The following is a 12,737-nucleotide window of genomic DNA, read 5'->3' on the forward strand; positions in this document are numbered from 1 at the left end:
ATTACTGGAGTTCCAGAGCGCAACCAAGGCGAGCGGGTCGTACTTGATTTAGTGGAAGGATTGAAAGGTCACAACGTTACCATGGACAACTTTTTCTCGTCCCATACTTTGGGTCAAAAACTTTTAAAACGAAATCTAACAATGGTTGGAACAATGCGCAAAAATAAGAGATCCATTCCTCCAAAGTTACTTCAGTGCAAACACATTCCTAGATTTAATTCAACTTTTGCATTTACTCCGGACACTACTCTTGTTTCGTATATGAGCCATAAAAACAAATGCACAATTGTTATGAGCACAATGCACCACGACGCGAATGTTCTAGGTAACTCAAAAAAATTGCCAGAATTAATTTCCTTTTATAACTCGACGAAAGGAGAAGTTGATACGGTGGACAAAATGTTAAGCTATTACAGTTGCAAGCGAAGAAGAATCGTTGGACTATGGCAGTTTTTTCCAATATGATTGACATCTCAACATTAGACTCATATATTATATATAATGAAATAGATCCAAACTGGAAGTCTACAAGGAAGCACACATAACGCAAGTGTTTTCTTCATGAACTTGCCATTTCATTAGCTAAGCCTTATGTTGAAAAACAATCCCAACGTACTCAAAATGGCATGCTTTCGTCGATTTTCTTTACTGGCGTCGTCAACAATGCAAACGAGAACGAGGCTGGATCATCAAAAAAGGCTAAAATGGAAAGTTTGGAAAAAAAGAATCGAGCAAGCTGTTGTATGTGTTATAGTTCCGGAGAAAATAAAAACAAATAGACCTCTTTATATTGCAGCAAATGCAAAAAACCTTATTGTAAAGACAAACATATGCAAAATATTTGTACAAAATGCGTCAATAAAGCTTAATTTTATAACTATCTCAAAATCTAGTTAAAAACGCATTGGGTTGTTTCATTTTTAATAATAATTCAGTATGTATCAAAAAAGATACACGGTATAGAATTGTGAAGTTTTTTGTAGGGCTGATCTACGGTTAACTTCATTTCGCTTTTTCTTTATATACTCCTGCCAGTTTAATTTCGAGTCGATCGTAATACCCAGGTATTTCGCTTTGGTGTCAATATGCACGTCAGAATTACCAACGCTAACTGGTTCAATGGTTGTCCTTCGGTTTGTGTAGTTTACTTGTATTGTTTTGTCAGCGTTAATTTCGATGTTCCATTTTTTGAACCAGTTTAATGTCACATTTAATTCGTTTTGTAAATTTTGTTTTGCGACTTTTGTATCTTTATGAGATACCATGAGGACTGTGTCATCTGCAAATGTTGCAATCATGCTGTTTTCTGACTTCGGTTCCGGTAGATCAGCCGTGTACAATAGATACAATGTTGGTCCTAAGACACTGCCTTGGGGAATGCCTGCGTTCATAGGTTGAATGTCTGAACATGCGTCGTTATACTTAACATAGAATTTCCGGTCTTGGATGTAACTCTTAAGCATAAGGTAAAAGTCATTAGGTAGTTGTGTTTTTAATTTATGGAGTAACCCAGGGTGCCACACTTTGTCAAAAGCTTTAGCTATGTCGAGGTATATGGACATGCACACTCTTTTTTTATTCAGGTCATCATTAATTTTGTGAACTAATCTATGAATCTGTTTGATTGTTGAATGGTTTTTCCTAAATCCAAATTGGTGTTGGGGTATCAGATTCATGCTTGTTATAATAGGATTTATCTGGTCAAATAATATTTTTTCGAAAATTTTTGATATTGTCGGTAGTAGGCTGATTGGTCGATATGATGTCGCTAGTGTAGCGTTTTTGTTAGGTTTCGGGATCTCTATAACTTCAGCTACTTTCCAGGTACTAGGGAAATATTTGAGACTTATAGCAGCGTTGAAAATATTTCTTAGATAAATTATTGCTTTGTCAGGCATATACTTCATAATTGTTCCCGAAACTTTATCGTATCCAGGCGATTTATTGTTCTTTAGAGTTTTTATTAATTGTGTTATCTCCGTAAGTGTGACTTTTTTAATTTTTTAGATTTACTAACTGCCTTAATAGTTTTGTCGTTAAAAAAAGCTATAGCTGTCTCAATTTCATAGCCTGTTTTCAAAGATACTTTTGAGTCTAAATATGATTCCAACAGCTCAGCAAACGCATTCCAGTCTGTACGATGATTGTAAAGTGGTGGGTTTAAGTTTTGTTGCGGTGGTTGTTGGGTTCTTAGTATAATTGGCGAGTGATCAGAAGAGAGCTCAAGACAAGATTCAATTGTCAGTACGTTTGGATTAATTCAATTCATTATAAAAAAGTCAAGTAAGTCAGGTACTTTCTTAATGTCAGAGGGCCAGTAAGTGGGTTCTCCGGTACTTATATAATTACAATTACGCGCTCTGATGGCGTCAAGTAATGTTTTCCCTTTCGTGTTTGTTAATCTTGAACCCCACAACATATTTTTTGCGTTATAATCTCCTCCGGCAATAAATCTACTTCCAAGTGTTTCAAGGTATTTAGCATATTGTGTTGTTTTGTTGTTGTGTTTCGGAGGGCAGTAAGCAACTGATATGGTAAGCTGTTACAAAAAACGAAGCCATCTGGTGGCGAACCGGAGTTCGCCGTGTTTGCTAGTTTGTTATATATAAATATTATGTAAATGAGCGATTCCGTTTTAAATAATCCAAATATTGACATTCGACATTGTCGTAATTTTTTCTGAAGATTGTTTTATTGCAATAAGAAGTAAACTGAAAAAAATTTATAATTTTTAGATTTATTTTGAAACGAAGTATTTTCGATTTGTGTATAGCATTTTTACATATTATTATTTCTTTTTTTTTAATTCTTTAAGATAAAAATAATTTTAGGAAAAAAAAACTTAAAAAAAATTTTTTTGAGGAAAAACTATACTTTAATTTAAATTTAATGAAAAAAATTTTTTGTTGAGAAAAAAATGTTATTTCAAAGTTAAAATTTTTATTTGCCATTTTTGAAATACTATCAGAGTTTCTTCTTTTTGTAGTTATTAATAGCTGTGTCTGTGCTCAGTAATCCCTTAAAGTTTCATAGTGGAATTCCCATAACTGCTCAAATTATACTCAAATATGTAAAACGAACCAGTGTAACTAGTAATATTGGCTACAGTTTCATCTTTAGGACCTCATAGATATTGAAAGCAGACTATCGCCTATCTTCATTGAATTTTTGCATGGAAGAGCGACCATAAATCGCCTTCAACTTCTTCCCGGTCATCATCAAAAGATGTAAATCTCTCAAGAGCAAGTGAAAGTGAAAAACATTAATTTTCATAAATTTTGCTGATCGGCTTTCAAAGAATTTGCAACGTGATGTGCCAGCAGAGGTAATATGGGCACATTTGCGCACAATGTACAATTTAGATGTTTTGGATGAATTGGAACCGCTGCCGTTTCCCAATGAGGAAAAAGAATTCTCACTGCCGGAGACCGTTTCCCAATGAGGAAAAAGAATTCTCTCTGCCGCAGACTGAGTTCTCCACACTGCTGTCAAAAAAACGTGCTGAGAGCGAAGAGAAACAACGGCTTAGCAGCGTAGATTCTATTGGTGGCCCGCCTCTATGTTTCAATAAATTAAAAGTGGTTTTTGTAAACTTCTGATGAAGCTTGACGACAAGTCATTGATTTCTTGTACTTTTATGCTAGTAACCTTTGTTTTAGCCTTTTTAGTAGCGTTTTTTGGTGGAAAAACTCAAACGATTAGCTGTCATGCGAAATCAGCTTAAGGTTGTATTGATTTGACAGCAGATGTGCAACGGAGTTAATTCCTGGAGTATAGCATATGCATACAAGTATGAAAAAACAACAGTCTGTGAATTTTGAGTTTCGCTTATCATCAGAGGCGTTCTGAAGTATGCGTTTTTCAGCCATTAAAAATGTAAAGTCACAAAATCATTAAAAGTTACTTATCTGCTTAAAAAATACATGACTCTTAAAGCGGATGAACTTGCAGACATAAAAACCGATATTTCATACTTTAAGATCTAACTGTTAAGGCTAAAAAAACATTAAAGGTCTAAACGACATAACGAGAAATATAAAAAGGTTATACCTACGCTCGACTGAAGAAACAAACAAAAAATCGCCTTCCAATCGAAAAACTTACTTAGTACAAGTTGAGTAGTTTTTGGGAAGCTTTACGTAATTCACTTCAATCATGAGTATACTCTTGGGAGAAGGAGCTAAAATCTTGTACTAGAGTAGGAAATGTAAAATCAGTAAACTTTGGCACATAAAAAAATGCTTCCTTGAGTAAAAATCATCGAAATATCATACCTTAAAATCCGACTGAAGGCGAAGCAATCCAGGATAGCTGGTTGTGCGCTGGGTTTGGGACCCGCCACTTAAAAATCCCCCCCAATGAAAAGAATTACAAAGCCTCGGATGAGAACTGCCTTTACTGATGACGACCCCTGCAAACGAAATAAGGAATATGATTTGAGGGCATGCACCTGGAATGTCCGGTCCCTTAATGGGGAAGGTGCCTCTGCCCGGCTGGTTGATGTCCTCGTGAGAGTAAAGGCTGACATCACTGCCATCCAAGAGATGCGATGGACGGGGCAAGGTAAGAAAACCATAGGACCTTGCGACGTCTACTACAGCTGTCATGTAAAGGAGCGCAAATTCGGTGTCGGATTTGTTGTGGGAGAGAGACTTCGTCGCCAAGTACTGTCGTTCACTCCGGTGGACGAGCGTCTCGCAATAATCCGCATCAAAGCGCGATTTTTTAACATCTCGCTAATTTGCGCCCACGCCCCGACGGAAGAGAAGGACGATGCGACCAAAGATTCCTTCTATGAGCGCTTGGAACGTTCCTATGAGCGCTGCCCCCGCCACGACATAAAAATCGTGCTTGGCGACTTCAACGCCAGGGTGGGCAAGGAGGGAATTTTTGGTCCCACAGTCGGAAAATTCAGCCTGCACAACGAAACATCCGGTAACGGACAGAGGCTGATCGACTTCGCCGGGGCCCGAAACATGGTAGTCTGCAGCACCAGATTCCAGCATAAGAAGATTCACCAAGCCACCTGGCTGTCTCCTGATCGAAAAACGCGAAACCAGATCGATCATGTTGTGATAGATGGAAGACACGCTTCTAGTGTATTAGATGTACGTACGATCCGAGGGCCCAACATCGACTCGGATCATTACCTTGTTGCAGCCAAATTGCGCACACGCCTCTGTGCAGCAAAAAACGTACATCTACCAACGCAAAGAATGTTCGACATCGAAAAGCTGCAATCACAACAGACAGCCAGAAGATTCGCCACTCGACTCTCACTCCTGCTCTCGGAGAGCACTGCCCAACAAACCGGCATGCGCGAGCAATGGAGCAACTTTTCTCGTTCACTACGTACCGCCGCCGAAGAAGAAATCGGATTCCGGCGAGCCCGAAAAAACAATTGGTACGACGAGGAATGTCATGCTGCCGCAGAAAGAAAGGATGCCGCCTATAGAGCCACGCTGCGATCGGGCGCAACGCGAGCCATGTGGGATCGCTACAGAGAGCTGAAAAAGGAAGAGAGACGTGTTATCCGACAGAAGAAACGAGAGGCCGAAATACGTGAGTGCGAGGAGCTTGAGATGCTGGCCAACAGGAACAACGCCCGAAAATTTTACCAGAAAGTTCGGCGGCTTACAGAAGGTTTCAAGACCGGGGCGTTTTCCTGTAAGAACAAAGACGGCGATCTGGTGACTGACGTACAGAGCAATCTTAAATTATGGAGGGAACACTTCTCGAACCTGTTAAACAGTGACAGCTGCGCATGTCATAGAGAATGTGAAGATCCCGATACCCCAATCGTTGACGACGGAATTGTCGTTCCGTTACCCGACCATGACGAGGTGAGAATAGCAATATCACGGCTAAAAAACAACAAAGCCGCGGGCGCCGACGGACTGCCGGCTGAGCTATTCAAACATGGCGGCGAGGAGCTGGTAAGGTGCATGCATCAGCTCCTATGCAAAATATGGTCGGATGAAAGCATGCCTGCCGATTGGAATTTAAGTGTGCTCTGCCCAATCCATAAGAAGGGCGATCCTGCAATTTGTGCCAATTACCGCGGGATTAGTCTTCTAAATATCGCCTATAAGGTTCTAGCGAGCGTATTGTGTGAAAGGCTGAAGCCCACCGTCAACCAACTGATTGGACCTTATCAGTGTGGCTTCAGACCTGGAAAGTCCACCATTGACCAAATATTCTCAATACGCCAAATCCTGGAAAAGACCCATGAAAGGAGAATCGACACACACCATCTTTTCGTCGACTTCAAAGCTGCATTCGACAGTACGGAAAGGAGTTACCTGTATGCCGCGATGTCTGAATTTGGTATCCCCGCAAAACTAATACGGCTATGTAAGATGACGTTGCACAACACCAACAGCGCCGTCAGAATTGGGAAGGACCTCTCCGAGCCGTTTGATACCAAACGAGGTTTCAGACAGGGTGACTCGCTGTCGTGTGACTTCTTTAACCTGATGTTGGAGAGCATCGTACGAGCCGCAGAACTTAATCGCTCAGGCACAATTTTTTTATAAGAGCGTACAATTGCTGGCGTATGCCGATGATATTGATATCATCGGCCTTAACAACCGCGCTGTTAGTTCTGCCTTCTCCAAACTGGATAAAGAGGCAAAGCGAATGGGTTTGGTGGTGAACGAGGACAAAACGAAGTACCTGTGTCTTCAAACAAACAGTCGGCGCACTCGCGTATCGGCACCCACGTCACTGTAGACAGTTATAATTTTGAGGTTGTAAAAGACTTCGTGTATTTAGGTACCAGCATTAACACCGATAACAATGTCAGCCTTGAAATCCAACGTAGAATCTCTCTTGCCAACAAGTGCTACTTTGGACTAAGTAGGCAATTGAGCAGTAAAGTCCTCTCTCGACGAACAAAACTAACACTCTACAAGACTCTCATCATGCCCGTCCTAACGTATGGCGCAGAAGCTTGGACGATGACAACATCCGATGAAGCGACGCTTGGAGTGTTCGAGAGAAAGATTCTGCGTAAGATTTTTGGACCTTTGCACGTTGGCAATGGCGAATATCGTAGACGATGGAACGATGAGCTGTATGAGCTTTACGACGACATAGACATAGCGCAGCGAATAAAGATCCAGCGGCTTCGTTGGCTGGGTCATGTCGTCCGAATGGATACAAACGCTCCGGCTTTGAAAGTATTCGATGCGGTACCAGCTGGTGGTAGCAGAGGAAGAGGAACGCCTCCTCTGCGTTGGAAAGATCAGGTGGAGAAGGACTTGGCTTCACTTGGTGTGTCCAATTGGCGCCGGTTAGCACGAGAGAGAAACGACTGGCGCGCTTTGTTGATCTCGGCCAAAATCGCGTAAGCGGTTATCGCGCCAATTAAGAAGAAGAAGAAATCCGACTGCAAATCCCGAAGATTTTATGAAAAATTTAATTTAATTACAATATTTTCATGTTGGCCTTATTAAGGGGAGCCTGCTTTAGAGACTTCAAAAAATCGATTTTTCGTGTTTTTGTTTTTGGGAAAGAAAGAAATATTCGATTGAAACGAAACTTTCAGGTTTTATCGCTATATATTCAACAATCTTCTCAAATTTTTTCATTAAAATATATGTCATATTGTGCCTGGTACAAGCATTTTGCCGAGGCGCCTCGAGTGTGCATGTGTCGTGCGGCGCGAAAGATGCAGGTCGCCATTTTCATCTGAAGCCAAGAACCCAAAAAAAAATTTTATTTTAGTGTAGTATAGCTTCTAGTTAAACCAAGAAAATTAAACAAAAAGTGTGAAATTCAAAAATTTTTCGCCAATTAAAGAAAAAAAATGAATTTTTTGGAAAAACAAATTCACTTTAGATTGTTTAAAAAGTGGGTTTATCATAACTTTCTTAAGGTTTTTTAGGTTCAACTAGAAGAGAATTTAATTCCAAATACAATCAATGTAAACTCGTTTCGCTAGGACGTTTAACTTTATCTCTATCTTTCCCGCCAATTAGGAAAAATCGTAAAAATAAAAAACCGAGGAATCGCGCGTCAAAGTTGTTGTATATCTGCTCGACGCTTGCTCACAATTTCTTCTGTAACTCCGAAAATATTTTGAATTTGCTTCTGAAATTTTGAGGACACATTCTTGGATAGTTTAGGAAGAGATTTATGCAAAACCAAATCGATTTTTTGAAGCCTCTAAAGCAGTCTCCCCCCTTAATTTGTTTTTCAATTTGTCTGGGTCAAATGTTCTTAATATCATTTTGGCCATTTTTTATTATTTTTAATTTCTAATACTTTCAATTTTGACTATTTTTATTTAAGCCATTTTTTACGAATTCGCCTGTCCCAGTCGTTTTTTAACTTCATTTTGCTCATTTTTTTACAATTTTTTTTTTAATTATATCATTTTCGACCCTTTTTGTATTAGTGATATGTTCTATTTTATTGATTTTTTTAATTTTTCTGGATGAATTTTTATTACTTTCCTTCTTGGAAATTTTTTACTATTTTATTTTATTTATTATTTATTTCACTATTTTGTAATACTTTCAATTTGTACTATTTTAATTTTTTTTGTTTTTAAAAACTTGCCTGGATCAGTTATTTAATAATTTCATTTGGGCCATTTCTCATATTTTTTTAGTATTTTCAGTTTAGCCTTTTTTTGGTTTGGCCATTCTTACTATTTTAATATTTTTTATGATAATTTTTTCTGGGCAAGTTTTTATTAAATTTATTTTTTCAGTACGGTCCACTTAACATTCACATACAATTCAATGTTAACTATTTTTATGCTTCGCATTTCTATAATTTTTTTATAAAGTTGCCTCTGTAAATATCTTAATTCCATTTCGGTGATTTCCTGAAATTTTATTTTTTATAACTTTTTTATTAATTTCATTTTTGTCATTTTTACTACTGTCAATTTCTATTATTTTCATGTTGACTATTTTCATATTTTTTATAATTGTATCTGGTTAAATTTTTATGAATGCCATTTTGGCAAACTCTTGGATTTTAATATTTTTATAATTCAGTTTTCTATTTTTGTCTGAATAATTTTTTATTTACTTCATTTTGATCATTTTTGATTACTTTTAATTTTTTTTCATTTTATGTTAACCATTTTATTATTTTTTACAGATGCATTTGGGTAAATATTATAATTTGTGTAGATTAGTTTTCATTAAAAATATTTTCTTTTCTTTGTTGTATTTTCTCTTATATGTAGAAGTTTAATTTTCATTATTTAAAAGGCAAACTTTATTTATGCTTTATATAAGCTAATGGCGATTTCGCTTCCCCAAGAACCGTTTACCTTCTTATTGCCCTCTACTTTTTGTGTTGGATTCCAAATAAATGTAAACTGCCGAGAAAATCCAGCGTTCGATTTTAAAAATTCGGCACTAAGCGGAGGTAAATTTTCTCAATTGAAAATCTTTGTCAGGGGAGTTGGTTGCTCTGAATTTCAGCTGACTACTAAAGGCATTAATATTTGCAGCGTTTTGCTTGTTTTCCCAGTGAGCGAAAAGAAGCCTTTTAACAGGATTGAGTGCATCATTGAATACTTTTTACATCGTGCAAGGTCAACACTTTTTAATAAAAAAACTATAAGCTTTTTGGTTAACTGGAAAGCAAGACGGGCATTTAGTATATTACATATATATGCATATATAAATACAGAAATACATATACAATCCAATAAAATGTAAAATAAAGTTACTTCACGGTTACGAGGTCACCAACTTCCGCCTCATTATAAAACAGCAGCCAGTCAGCAAAGCATAAATTATTTCTTTATTCCTTAAGTGGGAAAAGTGAAATATGTACACAATTCATTCCACAGCTCAGCAAAGTGCAAGGACGAATATTATAAAGTGTCGACTAGCCGACGAGCGTTTAACTTAAGTGTCGAGCGCGCACGTCGACTTTTGTCATCCTAACAAAGCCTGTTAAACAGTGACAACAATAAAAGTTGGACTAAAAAAAAAACCAAAAAAACAAAAAAAAAACGAAAAAAAACAAAGACAACCGAAGTAAAGCAGCAAAGTGAGGCAATTACGCACACAGTTAGAGTAGTTAGAAAAGAATTTATTATTTTGGCGGAACGTGTCGCCACTGTCAATGGCGCTAACTGCAAATTTGTTATCTGTATTGTAATGGCGCTAAAGACGACGAATGACTTTCATGTTGCCGCCATGACTACGCACAATCTACTGCTTCCTTCAGCTGGCTGCTTAATGCAATAAATTACAATACAATCAGAATCGGAGAAGGCGCGCATTACAAACTCAGAAAGGTTTGGCGGGAGAGAGGGCGAAGAGGAAATTTATTTCGGTGACAGTTTATCGTTTTGACAGTAGCAAGAAGACGTGAGACTTCAAACGGAAATTGACAAATTAAAATGGCAGGGCAATATAACTGACAAAAATTTGATTGAATTTGCAAAAGAGGTTTCTTGTATACATCTACGCACGTACATATTCAAGGGCTGTACATTTTACTCTACACTGAGAGTATGAATATGTACTGAGATGTGCGGTGGCTGCTTTGGCCCAATGAGTAGATGATTGTTCTGGCAAACATATTATTTTGTCAGGAATTAATTTTTAAGAATAGAAAGGGATGTTTTTTGATGTACGCGCCAGCAATATAAACTAGTTGTTTTAAACATATCGTACCCTAAATACAAAAGGGTCACAACTCAAAATTTTCCACACTCGTGCTTGACTTGTTTACAGTAGCACAGAAAACAAACTATGTGACATATCACGCTGATATTTTATATGTAAGCTTATAACAGTCCTACCAAAAAACGAAAAATTTATTTTTGCCATATGTCATCCGCGGACCATTTTATTGATAACGTCTCGTTCATATTTGAGAAGAAGGTACATTTTGAGTTGTGCCCCTTTTGTATTTAGGGTGCGATATGCTTACTTATGCTACGCTCACCATCTAGAATTTTCATGGACAATAGCGGTTACTTTGTCAGTTGATTCGATATTTGGAAGTCTGAAGCAATTTTTGAGTCTATTCATTGCCTTCAACCGTGGCATAACTTCTGTTGTATATTACACAAATGTAAGAAGGACTTGAAGCAAAGCAATCTTTGAAAAGGCGCACCACTCTTCACCGATGGGACCATTTTCTTTTCACAACAATATTTAACATATCTGTAATATACTTTTTACTATGTAGTCTTGCCATTAACACCATATGTTAGGTAGGGTTAGGTTAGCCAGGTTACTTCCTTAAGGCCCATTGTATTCCACCAGTAAGAAAATTTGTAAATTTCCGTAGTCTTCAAAGAAATAATAGCCAATAGCTTCTTTGAAGTGCAGCGCATTCACAGAGAAAGTGTTGTATCGACTCAATTCCTTCTACATCTCCACAGCTCCTGCGGAAGTCACTGTAAGGTGAACCTGAAGCGGGAAGCTTGATGGACTCGTTCTGCCTAAGCTAGCTAGCTCGTTCCGTCTAAGCTAAGTCACAATCCAGCTATCTAAATATCTTGGAGTAATCATCGATAGTGAACTCCTCTGGAAATCACACGTTGAAACAAAGACATCCAAGGCATTGACAGCCATCTGACAGTGCAAGGGTGTTTTTGGAAAAACATGCGATCTTCCGGCTACGATAAGACCTATTATCACCTATGCATCAATGGTCTGAATGAGTAGGCTCCATCTTGTGGGAGTCAGGAGCACCTTATCGATACTACAATGCACTGTGGTCATCTGTTGCTTCGGAGCCTTTCCAATTACTTTAGGACCGGCATTAGGTGATCTGATTAGTCTACCCCGACTTGATGTTTTCATCCAAGAAGAGGCCTTAAAGGCCATCTGCAGGCAGAAACACAATGGGAATTGGTAAGCCCCCTGTTCGGCATTGGGCAACAGAGTAGGCATGGACTTCGATCCCACGATCCTCGCCATGTCTCTTGACTCCATGCCATCAAGAGTTGTGCTTGACAAGAGACACAGTGTGAGAGAGACCAGAGGCTCAGCTGTGGTCAAACTCAGAAAATGAGCCCGGCAAACACTGTTTTTGCATTTTCACGGATGACTCCAGGACCCAGTACGGTTCTGGATCTGGGGTCTACGTGGAAGCCAGCGGCGCAAAACTGCACTTTGCTCTTGGAATACATGCATCTGTGTTGCAAGCGGAGGTGTATGCTGTCCAGAAACGATGAACTTAGTTGAGAAAAACAGATGGAGAGGCTGATCTATATGTGTCTGCAGCGATAGCAAAGCTGCGCTCAAGGCCTTAGACAGCCCTCAAAACACTTCAAAGGTAGTCGAGTCCTGTAAATCTAGGCTAAACTATGTCGGTGGATATAATAACCAGATACTAACATGGGTTCCAGGACAGGGTATCGTGGATTACGAGATTTCTGACTATTTAGCTCGAATGGACTCTGAGGCCAACTTCCTTGGCCCGCAACCCGTTCTGTCACTCCCTTCTGCAACCATCAAAGCCACGGTTAGGAAACGGGTTACTACATCCCACAAGCGAGCTTGGTAGTCTCGGTGAAGTTTATTTTTTAAAGAACGAAATTTTCAATTCCATTAAGTGCAAAATATAATTTTAAATACTTATATTCCTTTTATGATATAAATATGAATATGAAACGAAAGAAAACATACACAGCTCTTTAAAAATACTTTTCGCCAAGATAAATACAGATTTTTTTTAAGTACATATTGCGTTTACTTTATTTCATTTGGAGGAAAGTTCAACAATTTTCATGTGTTGTCATT

Source organism: Anastrepha ludens, chromosome 5, assembly GCF_028408465.1.
Source record: "Anastrepha ludens isolate Willacy chromosome 5, idAnaLude1.1, whole genome shotgun sequence".
Classification (NCBI taxonomy): domain Eukaryota; kingdom Metazoa; phylum Arthropoda; class Insecta; order Diptera; family Tephritidae; genus Anastrepha; species Anastrepha ludens.